Source organism: Pleurodeles waltl, chromosome 3_1 (genome assembly GCF_031143425.1).
Source record: "Pleurodeles waltl isolate 20211129_DDA chromosome 3_1, aPleWal1.hap1.20221129, whole genome shotgun sequence".
Lineage (NCBI taxonomy): Eukaryota > Metazoa > Chordata > Amphibia > Caudata > Salamandridae > Pleurodeles > Pleurodeles waltl.
Window position 1 is genome coordinate 835,285,420 of NC_090440.1, and position 19,097 is coordinate 835,304,516.

Sequence of the window (19,097 nt, forward strand, 5' to 3'; positions counted from 1 at the left end):
ACCAATTTAGTCAACACAAATTTGGAAAAACATCTAACTATGGCTCTATCAAAATTAGTGGTTGGTACCTAAGGACAAAAGCAAATAGACATTACAATCAATAACATTGTCTTACACCTTGCCTCAGTTTGGTTCAGCAAGCTGTGACTGTCTTCCTCAATTTGACATCTGTTGGGACAGCAAGACATCAGAATTCAGCATTAAAGTTCAAGATAGAAATGTCTCTTCATGCAGTTCGGAAAGAATAATGGCTAATGGTTCATCTCCTAGTTGGGATGGCTAGGAAGAAAAATGGGGCTCTCTCCTCGGTGCAGTCTGGCTAAGTTAGATTCTCTAAAACTACTTCCCACTATTGGTCAAAGAATCGTACATTTCCGTTTAGTCCAATGAAAGTAGAAGCTTAAATCTAAGAATGACTAAACCTTCATTCACATGTCGATGATTGGCTCCTCTTCCATCGTTGGGCTCGTCAGGTAACAAATGTGTGTCAGCTTGTACTCCAGTCAGTGCATCCATTGTTAGTTTCGGGAAACTGTTTTTAAACACACTACGTTTTACAAAGTATTAGTAGCTAGTACAACATATTCTAGCAAGTAGTTCTCATGGGAAAGTATTTCAGCTACTAGCATTCGGTCATTGCAATGGAAAATTATAATTTAATTCAATAAGCAGCCATTTTATGATTTGTCTAAGCAATGCAACTTGACATGAGGCCGTGCAACTAGGCCCCAGACCTTGCTAAATTAAGGCCTATGATTAACAAAGCAAATACATAATAAATGATCATTAATATGACATACCACTACATTAATCCAAGCATGAGCTCCACATCTTACATTAATAGGCTGCTAATAAGTACACTTCATGATTATTGGCTGTCACTCAAGTAGGCAGATTTTCAAACTTGTAAATCATTTTTCCATATTAACTAATTTTCTCTACAGATTTAACATTCAGAATACATGAATATCCATTATTAAAATTTTAGCGTTAGCACTACTGCCATATTTTCTCGCATGACTGTTACTGGTCCCCTGCTCACGCCCACGCTGTCCATGCTCCAGACATTGCTACCTTGGTTACGCTCTTTGGCTCAGGCTGTCCACACTCTGAACATTATTTCCTTGGCAATGCACTCATGCACATCATCATAGCATCGCGCTTCAACATCACACAATTATACGTAGTGCACAGCATTCATCAGCACATCTTGGCACAAGCCCAGCTCCACCTCCTTGGTGACATAAGCTGCATCTTCTAATGGTACTCTTCGGCGAAACGCATCTCTCAGCTACTGCGTTTATTTTCTGATTTGCACACTTTTATGTACAGTTTAGTGATACAAGGTAAACCGCACACTTTTAACTTCAGTGTGTGCTCCTGTTGATCACCAGTTCTTCACAGCGATACAGACGTGTTTAAGCACAGTGTGTGTCCCTGTTTATTGCCAGTTCTTCACAGTTATACACATGCTTACAAACAACAGTCATGGGTCTCTGTTTATCTACAGCTCCGCACAGCAATACACGTTCTTATTTCTAATGTGTTTTTCACAGCGATACACTTTAAAAGGTCTGCTGCAAGAACCATCAGTAAGCTTGTTTTTTTTTAGTTTAAAAAATGTAACTCTATAGTTTACCCACAATATTTGTTTCCCAAATATGGAATCTAGCAATACACTTAATCTGACTCGGTGTGGAGGCAAAGACGGAGCAAAGACGGAGTAGAGCAGGGGGCTCTGTCGGTGTTTGTATACTGCCGAGACCAGGCTCTTTCGGTGTCTGTGCGGCGGGCTCAGTCGGTGTTTGCGTGCTGTCGAGAGCGGGCTCTGTCGGTGTCTGTGTACCGTCGAGACAGCCGCATAGAGTGAGGAAGCAGCCGAGGTGGGCGGCAAAGGACAGAGCGCTTTGGAGGCATCTCGATACCTGTGTCGCCGTAGTCCCTAGAGGGGGTGCGATTGTTCAATTGTTGGAGACTGCTGGGAAGGAGCTGGTGAAGCGCTACACGGGACTACAGCTCCCAGGAGCGCATGGGGAGCGCATGGGGAGTCTCAGCCGTGTACGTCCATCTGCCCATTGGTTGTTGACTCCCTATATTGCAGGTAGCCTACAGCTGCGCCCAGGACGAAGCCCGGATAAAGGGCGGACAGCTTGTGACGAGGTTCTGGTTTATACAGGCTGCTGACTTTTGTGACCTGTATACCTGTACACTGTGAGAGTTCATTAAGTTTTTTTTTTTCTTTTTTTTTTGGGACTGTATGTAGGTTGTGTATATCACATTTTGTTTTCAAGCAGCCCTTATTATCTTATTTTTCGTGTGTAATTTGGAAAAGCCTTATTCGATTTTAAAGTGATAATTTGTGACTGTTAAGCATGTCAAAGCAAAAAGTCCCCTCTATACCCCAGACATTGGATAATTATTTAGTGAAGATTGTTAGTAAAATTAACTGCGAGAGGAGACAATCCCTAGGGCTTAGCAGCCCCCCCCCATTATCTAGTGTGCAACTTTCACCTGCTCCATTGGCTCTGGATGACAGTAGTAGTGTCTGCACTAATTCCAGTGTTCCTGATAGGGAAATGATTATGCAGAATACTTCTACCTTAGCCGATCTAGAGGTTTCTACTGATCCCATAGTGCAACATCCACCCACCCCACCACCTAGAGTGGTTAGAGCATGTAGAAAGACCCAGACTAAACGTGGGGGTGCTCGGCCCGCAAAAAAAAGATTAGTTAGCCCCCTCAAGAATCCAGATAAGGATGAGGATAATACGGCAAATATCGACGACGTTAAACTAGATGTAGAAAAAACAAAAAACTTAGTAAGTATTATTGACTTAAAGATTAAGGGTATTGTCAAACCTCTTATGGTAAAAATTGATCAGCTAACCGCGGAGGTTAATAGATTAGGCGATCTCCTCAAAAAAACACTGGTGGAAGCAGATAGTGTGTCAGCCCCAATAACAATAAGCAATCATGATACTCAGGTTGCTCCTCCCGGTGATGTTACAGGTTTAGATATTAGTAGGAGTGTTGTACAGAACTACCCGACAGCACAGTCCTTAGCCTGTAATGATAGCCAGGTTGTGTTAATACCTGATAGAAAAGAGGATTGGACTGAGGTAAGGCGAAGGCGCGCCATTAATCTCCCTCCTGACTGCGCACCATATGTGGTAGTTTTAGCTAATGTTCCCCCTGTTGCAAAGGGGAATCATCAGGAAACCCACGAGTCTTTAAAAAATAAAACCGTTTCCTGGATGCACAGGTATTGTGGATTCCCAACTGAACTTTCAGATCAAGTTCTGACTACCAGAAGGGTAAATTGGATAGGGAGCTCTAAGAAAAGTTTTAGTGGTGACTGTGTCATTATAAACTTTAAACACCCTCAACATGCTGCCACTGTATTATTAAGAGCTGCCTTATTACCAATTACTGATAATAATGTGTGTGCCCGCTCGCTTGCTTTCTTTTACAGCCATCATAATAATGCCCCTTATGGGAGTAGAGGAAGTAGATTATGCCCTGCTACACACAGGCTATACCCTGATATTTCAATGCAAAATCGGTTTCAACCCCTAAGTTCTCTGGATGCAAATGATTGACTTAATGAGGGAGGGCAGTTCTTACCCCAGGTGATTATTATTCCCTGTGTGGATATCGGTATAGACAATACCATGGCCCAAGAGATGCCCAACAACACAGAAATTGAATTGGCGGTGGATATAAGGGCACCGCCCGACTGTGGGGACATAAGCAATTCAAACCAGAATGCGAATTGGGGACGAAATAATGGTATGGTGCCTGATAGTAATTGTGTTAGGGGTAAGGATACTATTACTATTGTTTGTTGGAATGTGGCAGGGCTGAAATCGAAGGAGAGGGATCCGGGATGGTTAACGTTTGTTAATGCCCATGACATTTTATGTCTTCAAGAAACATGGTGTAAAGATGAAGTTAACTATGAGGGATTCGTTTCTTACAATTTACCGGCGTTGGGAGGTGGTATAGGTAGAGCGAAAGGCGGTCTCCTTATACTTGTAACGATCTGTCGTCCTATTGTGGTTAAAAAGTATATACCTGTAGGAGACCTTGTGCAGATCCTCTGGCTTGTGGATGACAAAGACCATAATGTTTTATTGATTAACTATTATAATAACATTTTTTATGTTACCCGGGTCAAAGTAGTAACAGACTTAGCCGGCGCTGTCGAAAATCTATGTCTGGAACAGAATGTTGTATTTGACTTCATCTGGGTAGGGGACTTCAATACTACTTTGTGCGATTTGTCTACACAAAGGGTTTGTGGGGTTACTAACAGTGCCGGCTGGGATGTCCCGCATTTTGGACATAATAGTTATGGGGAAGCACTGCATAAGTTCATGGGCTGCTATGACCTGGAAATAGTGGAGTGCTGTAAAGATGTTAATGGTTTACCCATTCCCACTTTTAAAAATTGGCACACCAGCTCGGTCATTGACCATGTGATCACATCTTCTAATATTAGTTCTTACTGTGATCCACCAAGAATTGAAGTAACTACCCTAAGTGACCACAACCGTATTATTCTGGACACTACCCTTTGGGCCGGTAGTTCGGTGGATGTGGGAATTATTATTTCTAATGTAGAACCACATAGGACTAACGGTGTAAGGCTAAGATGGATTGGTGAAAGAGACGATGATTTAACTAGCTCCATAATTAATGAGAGCCTGCTGGACATTGCTTCTATTTTAAAAAATAGTTCTGACTCTGAGAGGGTTTTATATTGTTTTAACCAAATTAATAAAGCTATTGATGCCAAGTTTACCAGTCGCAATAGTAGGCAAAGTAGGAACGGACCGAGATGGTTTAATCACCTTTGCACTTCCGCACTAACTGGCCTCAAGCAAGCTTTAGCAGCGAGGCCCAGGGACAAAAAACTGGTAAATAAATTAAGAATGGAATATAAATGTGCGCTCAAACAGAGGAAGGGTGAACTGCAGCAACAGGCTTGGGATTCCCTCAACCAAGCTGCTGAATTATCAAATTGTACATTATTTTGGGCCACGGTCAACTCGCCTTTTCTAAGGGATGAAAAAACACCACAGTTGACTTCTAATGTTTCTAGCGAGGGTTGGATTGCACATTTCTCCAGCATTTTTGACTCTGATAAAGACAATGATCCTAGTCCCAATAAGTGGCCTACTCTGCCTTTGGATATATCCGTTAGTGAGGTCAAATATGGTATACGGGCTAGCAAAGGAGGGAAAGCTCAGGGCCCGGACGGGGTACCTATAGACGTTTATAAAGCTGCGCCAGATGTCTGGGGCCCCCTTTTAACCATTGTTTTTAACGTTGCCGTGTGTGCCGAGGCCCCTGTAACTTGGGGTGAATCAATCATTGTGCCAATTCATAAAAAGGGAAGTAGATCTGATGCTAAGAATTACCGCCCGATCTCTCTCCTTGACTCTTCAGTCAAGGTTATGAGTAGAGTGATGTTAGTAAGATTAGAGGAATGGGCTGAGCAGGATAGCATACTGGCTGATAGCCAGTATGGTTTTAGGAAGGGACGAGGTACGCTCGACCAGTGCATCAATCTTGATCTACTGATCGGGAAGTATACTGAAGCGAAACCCGGTTCCCTGTATCTTTGTTTTGCTGACCTGAGCAGCGCATTCGATATGGTAGATCATTCCATTTTATGGCCAACTCTGTTAAATTTAGGAGCCCCAGAAGGCATAATCTTTTTCCTCGCTAGGTTATACGATAAATTGAAAACCAACGTACGTTTTGGAACCAGAGGAGAATGTACTCCAAAAATCTGTGTTACACGAGGAATTAGACAGGGTTGTGTTTTGGCACCTCTCTTATTTATTTTATTTATTAATGGAATTGATGATATTTTAAAAAAAGGTTAATGCTGATGCTCCTCAGATCAACGGTGTTCCGGTGCCGGTGTTACTATATGCCGACGAGGCTGTTTTACTCTCTCGAACACCTGTCGGATTACAACGACTAATGGATAGTTTTTCCTCCTTTATTAAAGATAGAAAACAAGTAATTAATAAGGGAAAAACGCATACCATGACCTGCGGAGCTAAAGCCAAAACGTTAAATGCCTTCTTTATAGACGGCGAAAAGGTGCAACAGGTGGATACATTTTGTTACCTAGGTATTACCTTCTCTAACGACAGGAAATGGAACAATGAATTTAATAACATCCGGAATAAAATGGCAAAAAATGCTTATGGTATTTATAGATTTGCTGCAAAAGTTGGGGATCGTCGAACCAGGGATATGCTCAAGATTTACCAAGCTAGATGTGTGACTATTGCTCTGTATGGGGCATGGAGTATGGGGTTATAGCTGTACCTACAACTTACAGTTGGAGGAAAATATGTTTTTAAAAAAGCTCCTGTTTTTGTCCATCTCTGCCTCAACTGAATTAAGCCATCGCGAATTAGCCATTAATTATTTAACTGATCTGATATCACTTAAACCATTGATGGTCTGGCGGTCTTTTTGGCTTGGCGATGAGAAGCTACTTAACAGAACTATTGTTGAGGATTGCCTACGTTTGGATAAATATCGAGATATTCCCTGGGTTAAATATGTTGTTGTCTGTTTTTCAGACATTTTTAATCTGAATATTTTAAATAATCCTAGTGCAGCAACCACGATCTCCAAATCAGAAATGAAAAGTATATTTCTAACTTATGCAGAAAGGAAACGAGCAACTATAGCCGGATCATTGTCCTCCGTCATTTTTTATAATAGATACAATCTAATGGAGGGTTTTCCATCTTACCTAACTATGGTGACTAGGAATTCACATAAATTCGTGCTAACCAGACTAAGATTTGGGATGGCACATTGTTTAGTAGCCCATCCAAACATTAAGAAACACCCGATTGGGCCATGTAGGTGCGATAATGTATCTACACAGAGCACTGTGCACCTTCTGCTGTTCTGTAAACTGTATACATGTTTTCGTATAGTATTTTTGAAACCTCTGTTTGTTAAATACGGAACACGTACAGTTAAACATGCCATGGCTTTAATTTTTAATCTGCAATCGGCAGATATTTGTTTTTATACTGCCACCTTTTTAAATCAGTGCATCAATTCCAGGAAAAGTATGAGTTTTTAATGTATTTTATTTTATTATTCTTTTTTATATATTTATGAATGACCATATGTATTACTCCATGAGCCATTAACTATAATTAATAACTGTAAGTTTTAATTGCAATGTCTTTGTAAATATGTACTGTTGTCTTTTTTTTTTCTCTTCTTTGTTCATGCTTTTATGGTCATTTATATGTGCCGAATAAAGCTTTATGAATTGAATTGAATTGACTCGTCCACAATCTTTTTATAATGCAACTTGTGATTGTCCCCTTAAGTGGCAGGAATGGCGAGAATACTTCATGAACTATATTTCCACGTTTGAACGTGATGAATGTTTTACTCCCTAAAAGAAGAAAAGAGTTTTATTACATTGTTTGGGTCCTTCTGGTTTGAATATTGACAATCGCATGGAAAATAAATCATGTCAGGCTGATGTTTTTGTCAATGAATTGGAGGATTTGGATAGGTATTTTGCACCCCAGTTTGCGTTGGCATGGATAGATATGCATTTTTCCACAGAAAGCAAAATAAACAAGAGTTTATTGATGCTTACACAGCGACATTAAAAAAAACTTGCTTCAACATGCCTTTTTGGCATGTTGCATGATGAACTCACATGCAATCAAATTGTTATGCAATTTGCCAATCCTGCAATCCATGACAACTTGTGGGCTACTGGTAAGTCTCCATTACAAGAAGTGATGGATATTGTAAAATGTGCAGAACTGTTTGATAGATGTGCGAAAGCAGTTCTATCTGTTAACAGCAAGGAATTTTATGATGAAAAAATGCACAAAACTAATGAGGTTGTTCATAATATTAAACAGAGCAAGAAACTAAAGGAAAAATAAATAGTATGGGGAAAGAAAACTTATACTGGGCAAAAAGCGAAAGGTGACTGTTAGAAATGGGGTCTCTGGTTGGCAGTCAGTTTGCACTCTGTCCAAGCAGGGATCCTTACTCTAGTTACGGTAAGGGAGGTACACGCCTAGAATAACCCCTTCTCACCCTCTTGGTTGCTTGGCACAAGCAGTCAGATTTATCTCAAACACATTGTGTAAAGTATTAATACCAACACACACAGCAAAACAATGAAAACACTACAGAAACGACACCACACTAGTTTAGAAAAATAACCAATATGTATCTAAGTCAAACAAGACCAAAACAAAAAATATCCAACATACACAAGTCAAGTTATGAATTTTTAAAGTAAAAAGAGTCTTACTCCATTAAAAACAATAGATGCGTTGATGTTACACAAAATACCTTGTTTGAGTAAAAAATAAAGCCACACAGGCGAGTGTGCATCGTAAAAGTCAATGGTGCGTCAATTCCTTTCTTGCAAGTGAGGCCTTGGGTTGTTTCTTCTCTGGTCGGGTATGCAATGCATCGTTTTCTCTCCCGCAAAAGACAGGTGCGCCAATTTCTGGACAGGTTCACACCGATTTTGATGCCCAGCTATGTTGCATGCAAAATCCAGCTGCACAAGGATGAGAATCAATGCTGTGTGAGGTTGCGTTGATTTCAGCAACCGCGATGCAGGTGGAGTGTCGATTTCAGGTGTGATAAAGGTGATGTGTCATTTTTACAGCTACGTTGCAGGTGGTGCATCAAAAGTTTACCCACACCGCCCCTATTCGTGGATTTACACCTTGGTTCCACCAGCTCCACCTTTCAAGGGCCCAGGGACTGGAGAGGGCACCGCTTGGCAGGGTAGGAGTCTCAGCAGAAGGTCCAGGTGCTGGCAGAGGAAGTCTTTAATGTCCCCTAGACTTCAAAACAGGAGGCAAGCTAAGTCCAACCCCTTGGAGACACTTCAGAAGCAGGAATATACCACAAAGTCCAGTCTTTGTCCTCTTTCAGGTAGAAGCAGCAACTGTAGACCAACTCAGCAAAGCACAGTCACAAGAAAAGGGGCAGTACTCCTCCTCCAGCTCTTCAGTTCTTCCTCTGGGAAGAGGTTCCTCTTGAATCCAGAAGTAATCTACAAATCTGGGGGTTTGGGTCCACTACTTATACTCCTTCCTGCCTTTGAAGTTGATAAACTTCAAAGGAAAGTCTGTGTTGATCCTGCCTTGCCCAGGCCTGGCTCCAGACTCACACAAGGGAGTCATAGGCTGCATTGTGTAAGTGCAGGCACGGCCCAATCAGGTGTAAGTGTCAGCTCCTCCCTCCACTCTAGCCCAGATGACCCATCAGGATTTGCAGGCTACACCCCAGCTCCCTTTGTGCCACTGTCTAGTGGAGATTCAAAAACAGCACAACTGTCAGGCAGACCCAGAGAGGGAATACACCAACAGGCAGAGTCACAAAATGGTTTAAGCAAGAAAATGCCAACTTTCTAAAAGTGGCATTTTTAAACTTACAACTTAAAAAACAACTTTACCAAAAGATGCATTTTTAAATTGCGATTTCAGAGAATCCAAACTCTGTATCGCTATCTGCTCCCACAGGGAAACTACCCTTAAAAGTTATTAAAGGCAGATCCCATGTTAACCTATGAGAGAGATAGGCCTTTCAACAGTGAAAACCAAAATTGGCAGTATTTCACTTCCAGGACATGTAAAAACACACCAGTACATGTCCTACCTTTAACATACACTGCATCCTGCCCTTGGGGCTATGTAAGGCCTACCTTAGGGGTGCCTTACATGTACAAAAAGGGAAGGTTTGGGGCTGGAAAGTGGGTGCACTTGCCAGGTCTAATTGGCAGTTTAAAACTGCACACACAGGCACTGCAGTGGATGTGATGGGCCATGTTTACAGGGCTACTCAAGTGGGTGGCTCAATCAGTGCTGCAGAGCCACTAGTATCATTTGATTTACAGGCCCTGGGCACCTCTAGTGCACTTTACTAGGGACTTACAAGTAAATCAGATGTGCCAATCATGGCTAAACCCATCACCAATTCAATACAACGTAGACAGAGAGCATATGCACTTTAGCACTGGTTAGCAGTGGTAAAGTGCCTAGAGTCAACAGAAACAGGTCAGAAAAAATAGGAGTAAGGAGGCAAAACATTTGGGGATGACCCTGCAAAAAGGACCAGGTCCAACAGTAACCATAAGAGTGCAATCAAATGTTGCAGATGTGGCTATCAGGCCACTATGTGAACAACAGAAAATGTCCTGCATTGAATCAATTTTGCTCATTGTGTTGAGTAATTAAGCATTTCAAAAAAGTATGCAAGAAAAAGAACAAGGATGCTATTAAGCTGTTAGATGATTCACATCAGGACTCACAATCTAGTTATGAGGATGATGACACTAACATGGGTGTAAGTGTTGACCTATGTCTAAATATATCACACAACACCAACTCTAAAAGTCATAAACCCAAATGTGAATTATCTATTGGCAGCAATAATGTAATAACAACGGCGGATTCTGGTTCCTCTTACACCATTGTTAACTGAGATGTTTGGGAAAAGAAGTTCACACGTGTGTTGGGGAAAACATTGGAGTCTCCAGATGTATCTCCAAAAAGGTTTACTGGTAACCCAATTGGTTTATTAGGTTTTAGGGAACTTCCTTTCATTGTTAAGAACAAAGAGGCATCATGTAAATTGTGTGTTTAAAAAACTGGGCCTTCTGTGTTGGGTTGGTGGAACTAGGAGGATTTAGTCATTATACTGGATCCCAGCAGTCCCAAACCAGTGGGTGATATTGTGAACAAAGGAAATACAAGATTCACATCAGCACTCCCAGAAGTATTTTCTAGTGCAATTGGATGTTTAAAGGAGTTCCAGCACAAATTAATTTTAAAGGATAAAGGCTGTACCATGTATACCTAAAGCCAGGCAAACTCCATTGAATATCAAACATGAAATACAATATGAACTTGACAAATGCAGGCTGCTGGAATCATAGAACTGGTATAATCTTCCATTGGGATGCCCTGCTAGTGATGGTGAGACGACCCAATGGAAAGCTAAGACTTTGCATTTATTTGAGGGATTTAAGTGAGAATATTCTTATAGACCAATTTACCCTTCCAGAAATTCATGAAGTGTTATCTTTATCTAAGGGCGTGAAGTGGTTTACAATTATTGATTTGAAATCTGCATATCATCAGGTCGCCCTTCATAAGGGTAGTTGTAGGTTCACAGCATTCCTAACATCTTTTGGAGGCTTTCAGTTTATGAGAGTGACCTTTAGACTTGCATCAGTGGCAGCCCTGTTTTAATGCCATATGTTTATGATGTTTAAAGATTCCAAGAAAATCTTGTTTTTTCAACGTGCCATATTAATTATGAGCAAGACCAGGAAGCAGCATGATGTGAATTTGAATAAGGTACCTGATAAATTAAAGGAAAAAGGATTGACAGTAGAATATGACAAATGATAGATAACAAGAAAAGAGGTGACATATTTGGGTCATAAGAAAAGTAGCAAGGTGATTGTCCCGTAAACCTCTTTGGTAAATGCAATACGTGATGCATCTGCTCCCTCGAGTAAAGAAGAAATTAGGGCATTACTAGGTCTGGCCACATTTTATGCAAAGTTTGTACAGAATTTCTCAAATAAGACCTACCGTATCAGACAACTACTAAAATGAAAAAGAATGAGTTCAATTGATCTAAAGAAAGTGAGGATGCTTTTGTATCCATAAAAAAGAGATTACCAGTGCACCCCCACTGTCAGGTTTTGATCGTGCTCATAAGAGTTTTGTTACCACTGACGCTAGTAGCAAGAAATTAGTGGCAGTGCTCATGCAGGTGAATAACAGGGGGAAGGATAGTGTGCTAGCATTTGCTTCATGTTTCTACCACAACAAAAGTATTCAGTGATTGAATGGGAGGTTCTAGAGTGTGTTTGGGACTTGGAGCATTTTAGACCATTTATTTGGTGATCACAAGTAGAGTTTCACAGTCATCACAAACCCCTTACAAGGGAGCTAACTAGCAAGGGTTTTTTCAATGCATCACCTTACCTTTCACGCATTTCCATAAGATTGTTATATTACAATTATGTTGTTAATTATGTACCAGATGTCAAACTTTGACTTGAACTTTTTAGCATCCATGCTTGCAATTTTAGTACTTGTATTACGCCTTGTCTGAATTATTTTTAACATTTTTGGTGTCCATCCACTAATTCTGGCCATACTTTTGCATCCAACATTATCCTTTCTCAGTAGAACTCTCCCCCATTGAGTTCAACAAGGCCATATCCAGTAGAAACACAAGGCTTTACTCTGTATGCCCATATTGTCTTCCACACCTCTTTTTTCCATGTATATCCCTCATACTTTGCCAATTGTATACTGTTCTTAATAACACCATTAAAATGCTCAACAGCACCATTACCCGTGGGATGGTGCACAGACTTTGTGGCATTTCAGGAGCCATTATAGGAACAAAAAATTTCAGTAACAATCCACACTTGAACAATGTCTTCAGAATGCTTTATTATAGACAAATGACCCTAGCAAGCTGGAGGAAGAACCGCAATCAGCTGCAAGCATATCTCCTCCTTCTCCATACCAACATTCCTTGTTCCAGACTTTTTACCCTCGTTCCAAAGTAACATCAAAGTGTGACACATTTACATTACTTCTGCTTACTGGTTTCATCTGACAACTGCCACTCTATGGCCCTCATTACAACCCTGGCGGTCGTTGTTAAAGCAGCAGTAATACCACCAACAGACCGGTGGAAAAAAACTGGAATCACGACCATGACGGAAACCGCCAACATAGATAGCCACCTTAACACTCCGACCGCCATGGCGGTAGAAACAAACACTGCGGCGGTCACTGCCAACAGACAGGCGGAACACAAGGTTCCGCCCACTGTATAACAACACGCCTATCTGCCACCTTTTCTGGGGCGGTACCAACGACATCAAGAGCACGGCGGAAACAGGACTTGGAAGGGAAACCACTCACCTTTCGACACTTTACGAACAACCAGGACGCCATGGAGCCTGAACTACAGGTGCTGCCCATGCTGGTCTACCTCCTCTTGTATCAGGAGCAGCAAAGATGCCGGCGACCACCACGGTGAGTACTGCACCTAGCACAGAGGCGAGGGGGGGAGGAAAAAGAGAGTGACACACACATGCAACACGCAACACCTCCACCCCCACCCTCACCCACAACCCCATACACACAAATACATGCAGCAACATTACATATACACCCCGTCAGCCCCTGGAAGAACACAAGGACAAAAGGAAATGATTGTAACAAGTGTAATCAATTAAATATCAGATAGGCCAAAATCAAAAATCAGTATATACAAATATGTACACCAACTACATAAGTCCGGATATTTATTAAATCATTGTCTGTGGATCAGCCCACACAAGATACTTGACTCGAAACGGAGAGAACACTGCAGGGGCATCAGATGGGAAATAAACAGGCACCTCAGGGGGAGGGGGCGCACCTCAGCCTGATAAACGGACAACACCACTGCTCCACGAGGGGGCTCCATGCCCACTGAATGGACCTGTGGAGTACAAAGCCACAGTCTCTCAAGTCTCTCAAGTGGGTGGGTTGCCCACTACTTTATCCTGGGGAGTGCAAAGCCACAGTCTCTCAAGTCTCTCAAGTGGGTGGGTTGCCCACTGCTTTATCCTGGGGTGTGCAAAGCCTCAGTCTCTCAAGTCTCTCAAGTGGGTGGGTTGCCCACTGCGTTATCCTGGGAAGTGCTAAGCCACAGTCTCTCAAGTCTCTCAAGTGGGTGGTTTGCCCATTGCTTTATCCTGGGGAGTTCAAAGCCACAGTCTCTCAAATCTCTCCAGTGGGTGGTTTTCCCACTGCTTTCTCCTGGGGAGTGCAAAGCCACAGTCTCTCAAGTGGATGCCTTTCTCCACTGGTTCTGGAGGGGGCTTTGTGCCCAGACTGCTTCATCCTGCCAAGGACTGAGGTAGTGGGTGCCTTTCTCCACTGGTTCTGGAGGAGGCTTGGTGCCCAGAGTGCTTCATCCTGCCAAGGACTGAGGTAGTGGATGCCTTTCTCCACTGGTTCTGGAGGGGGCTTGGTGCCCAGAGTGCTTCATCCTGCCAAGGACTGAGGTAGTGGATGTGAGTCTCCACTGGTTCTGGAGGGGGCTTGGTGCCCAGAGTGCTTCATCCTGTCAAGGGCTGAGGTAGTGGATGTTAATCTCCACTGGTTCTGGAGGGGGCTTTGTGCCCAGAGGGCTTCATCCTGCCAAGGACTGAGGTAGTGGATGTGAATCTTCACTGGTTCTGGAGGGGGCTTGGTGCCCAGAGTGCTTTACATGCAGTGTGGCAGGTCCCATTCCCTCACCTGGGTGTATGTGCCACGAGATTGCCTGGGAACAGGTAGCATGATACTCCATGGAGGCAGAGACACACTCCACCCTGCTGCGACTTCGCCTGCTGCCTGCTGTTACAAACACTGCTGGGAGTCATGCCTCATGTACGCTGTGGCGGTGCCTCCTGTCCACTAACATCGGTGGAGGTGGAGGGCTGTTCATCGTCCAGGCTAGTGTCAGGGGCCCAGGGTGGTGTTAATGGACTTCAAGTCCTCCCTGATCCCCAGGTAGTGTTCCTCCTGCAGCCGCTGGGTCTCCTGAAACTTGGTGGGGGGGGTATGTGATGGCATGCAGGTGGGGTGTGGGGGATATGGTAATAAAGATATGACTTACCAGAGTCCAGTCCTCCTGCTACTCCTGCGAGGACCTCAGGATGCAGTATTGCCAAGACTTGCTCCTCCCATGTTGTTAGTTGTGGGGGAGGAGGTGAGGGTCCACCGCCAGTCCTCTGTACAACAATCTGATGTCTTGAAACCACGGAACGCACCTTTCCCCGTCGGTCGTTCCAAAGCTCCCTGATGTCATCCAGTGTTCTTGGATGCTGTCCCACTGCATTGATCCTGTCGACGATTCTCCACTATAGCTCCATCTTCCTAGTAATGGAGGTGTGCTGCACCTGTGATCCGAAAAGCTGTGGCTCTACCCAGATGATTTCCTCCACCATGACCCTGAGCTCCTCCTCTGAAAACCTGGGGTGTGTTTGAGGTGCCATGATGTGGTATGGGTGATGTGTGTGATGTGTGAGGTGCTGTCTGTTGTGATGTGTGGGTGGATGTGTTGGTGTGTGTTGTTTGAGGTGCATGGATGTTGTATGGGTGATGGTGTTGTGTGCCTGGTGATGCTGGTGTTGTGTTTGCTAATCCCTATGTGCTTCTTCCAAAATATTCATTGTAAGGGTTTGTGGGTAATGTGGGTGGGTGTTTTATACTGTTGTGGGTGTGTGGGTGTGGTGTGTGTATGTGTATCAGGTGTGTGTATTTTGAATTTTCCAATGTAGGTGTGTTTTGTAAATGTGTGTGTATTTTGAGCGCGACAGTGTCTACCGCCAATGGATTACCGCGGTTGTAAGACTGCTGCGTTGATTCGTGGGTCGTGATAGTGTGGGCGTATTCTTGTTGACGTGGTGGTGTAGGTTTTGGTATCTCCATTTTATCACTGACCTTTGGTGTGGCGGACTTTTGTGGGTGTCTGTATTGTGGCGGATTGCGAGATGTGGGTATAACGGAATTACGCCGCTGCAAAGGTATGTTGGCATTCTTCAGCACGGTGGAAAGCGGGATTTACCACCAGGGTTGTAATAAGGGCCTATGTTTCCCTCACCACATTCACAAATCAAAAATAAATACTGGAGAATGATCACCAACTTTAACTTCCTATCTCTTTTCCTCCACATTCAACAATTACTCTTAGACTATCTCTGCTTTTAACAGAATATTATAGGGATTATTAGCCCGTCAGCCTGCCAAGGAGGACGATGTGCACAATTTAGAAATCCTTCTTCCTTACTTGAGCCGGTGGTTGCAGGTGGGGCACACTTGTTAGCTCATCAGACCTTATTAAGTAAACTTACAAGGGAGATGTGTATAGGCCGATGGACCTTTTGACTGCGCTTTGAGTAGTTCCCACCATATAACCCTGTACTAATACAAATCAATAGCAAATAGCAATCAATGGCATCAATAATCAATAGGAGTCAGTAATTTCCACACACTATAACCTCTCAGCCATGAAAAACCACACCTTTATGTAAAACTTAGAGTGTTTATTTCCCTATATTATCAATGCTAATGTTAAATCAAATCAAATGATAAACATATAAAAGTTACAGTACAAATTAATAACACGGATAACTGCACAAACTTCAGCAAAGAAGATACATCAACTGTTATTACATGGAGCAAACTTCATCAGTGAGAACCCTAACTAACATCAGGTTAGCATAGCATGTTTAGGCTTCATGCAAAATCAATTTAGTCACACAAATTTGGAAAACATCTAACTATGGCTCTATCAAAAGTAGCGTTTGGTAGCTATGGCCTTTGCAAACCCCCATTTCTGGCGGGAGCAGAGGTGAGGCACCAGACAAAGTGTAGGAGGAGTAGTCTCACTGAGTATGCACCACCCCCTCAGGGCTGGCATGCCAAGTGGACCCTCTGATTCAGTTTTCTACATCTTGGAATGGAGGAACACAGCCAATGAGGTTTAGGGAAGTGACACTTCCAACAGGAAGTAGTCTCTATAGTGGGTGTAGCCACCCAATGGTAAGTGTCCCATTAGACACTACCAGGTTCCCCCTAAAATGCCCACTAAATTCAGTCTTTAGTGGGCTATCCTAGACCAAGAATTTAGATTTGGAAAGGATCCCAAGAAGAAAAGAAGACCAGCACCAAAGAGCCCGCCAGAATGATAACAGAGGACCTGCTGCACCATAAGAGGCACCAAGATCCCTGCTTGCTGCACCAGAGTTCCGAAAATCGCGACTGCGGAGGAGATGAACACTGGACTGACCCCAAGAAACCCAGGGGACCTCCAGGCTTCAAGGATCACCCCAGATCTCCTTCCTGAGTCGAGGTATCACTCAAGAAAATCAAGAAACCTGCAAAGGACCAACAAACCAGTGAGGGTCACTTCACTGAATCGTCGATAGCTCCATGACTGGAAGTCACAGCTGGACCCAGCGACACATCGCTGACTGCCCGGAAGTGCCCCACAACTGAGCCAAGTTTGGTAGTGTTGCACCCTCTAGTAGCCGGGATACAGCAATATCCTGGGAACTGGTCAGCTGACATCAGACCAGGAGAGAACCAGCTTCCCCAGAGCTGAAAAAGGATCAGGAGGAAGCCCCAGTCGAGGGACTTCAGGGACACCCTGGACCTCCAACCAGAGTCCCCCGTTGTCCTGTAAGACACCCACAAAAAGACTCACCTTCAGCTCCAGTGGACTCTGTTGCGCACAGCATCCAAGACCTCTAAAACTCCTGCATCTGGCCACCCTAGGCCTTGTATCATGGAATCTGCTGTGTGCCCTGGGTCCCCAACCTCTTGTGACCTCATCAGCCCAAGGGGACCCGCAGGCACCACCTTTAAATCTGCAAACCAGCTCCCTCTCCAAGTGGCCCCTCCAGGCGACCCTGTGCCTGTGCCAAGAACTTCTCCAACGCTGCTCCCGCCGAAACCAGGAGCTTCCCGAGACTCTCCAGCTGGTACAGTGTGCCCACTGACTGCTGCGACCACCCTGTAGAAGAAGAGACTGGTAATGCAACCGTGCAATTTTTTAATGGATTTTTATAAGTGACTGCCTATTGCTTCCTTTGGTGCTCAATTACGTACAGAAAGACTAATTTTGGTAAAACTTTAAAAAGTCATAACTTGAACAGTACTTAACATATTCTAAAGATTTTGGTCTTAAAAATTATAAAAAAGTCTGAAGTATGTTTTATAAATTCTGGTCTCCAGTTATTCACTGAGTGTGTGTGGTGCATTATTGGATTTGTGAGTACAGACAATACTTAGCACATCTGGATTAGCCTAACTGCTCAACCAGATACCTTAGAAATTGGAGCATTAGGTGGTCTGATTTTTAGCTCTGAAAACCAGTGTGTGGATGCCTGAACCCTCTGCATAGTGTCGATTTGGTACACTGCATTGAGGGCCAGCCTCCAACAGTCAGTTCATAGGCATAGAGGAAAACACCTCACTAACCTGAGATTAGCATTAGCATGTCGGGCTTCATGCAAATGTTTTGGTAACACTAATTTAGAAAACATCTAGCTATGGTGCTATCAGAACAGCAGCAGTATCAAAACAGTAGCAGTTGGTACCTGAAAAACTAAAGACAAACAACAATGCCTGGAACATCCATATTACCTATCCCTAGGGAATCAGCAAAACATCTTCAACTTCATCAGAGGTTCAGCAGCATCAGCATCAGGACAGGAGCAGGGAAAGGGGGACGGTTTAGAATTTGGACTATAAGATCACTAAACTATCAGCTCATTCATTCAGCATTGAACAGGCAAAGTAGACTCAGAAATTAAAGTACCAGAACGTCAGTAGACTGTCTGGCAAAGCACGGAGTGTCAAAATGATAGATCACCATGAGCATCCGAAAAGAAGCCCTACTAAACTCTCAGCGCACAGTTGATAAATTAGAATTGTCACACGTTTGTTCTTAGTCAGAAACATCAGGCAAAGCAAAAATATCCAATTACAAGAATATCAGATATCGGCAATGTACTAAGAAAGATACAACTAAATATTGGCAATCTGGTGACTGGGTCTTCACCATTTGCGTAAATCCAAACTATACTAAATGTATCATCCCGCTCTTCCATCCATCCATGTTCAATAGACTCTTTCATTCAGCATGTCCCAAATATGCTGCTAGACAGTGGTTAGAGAGACTGTTGAATAAAACGTCACATCCTCAGAAGAAAAACATGAGTTAGTGCAGAGCGAGGTCACAGGAGCTGTTTCGATCCGGTGGGCGATGCGGGGAACTTTCTGTCGCACAGCAGGTGCTGCATCAATTCTTTTTGCAGGAAGTCAGGCTGCGTCATTCTGGCTTGGCTATGCGCTGGCGCTACGTCGATCTCCACCTCGGGAGCCGGGCTGCGTTGTTCAAGTTCAATGTGCGTTGATTTTCTCACCGGGATGCAGGCTATGCGTCGATTCCAGCAGGCTGTGCGTCGATTTTTTACTGCA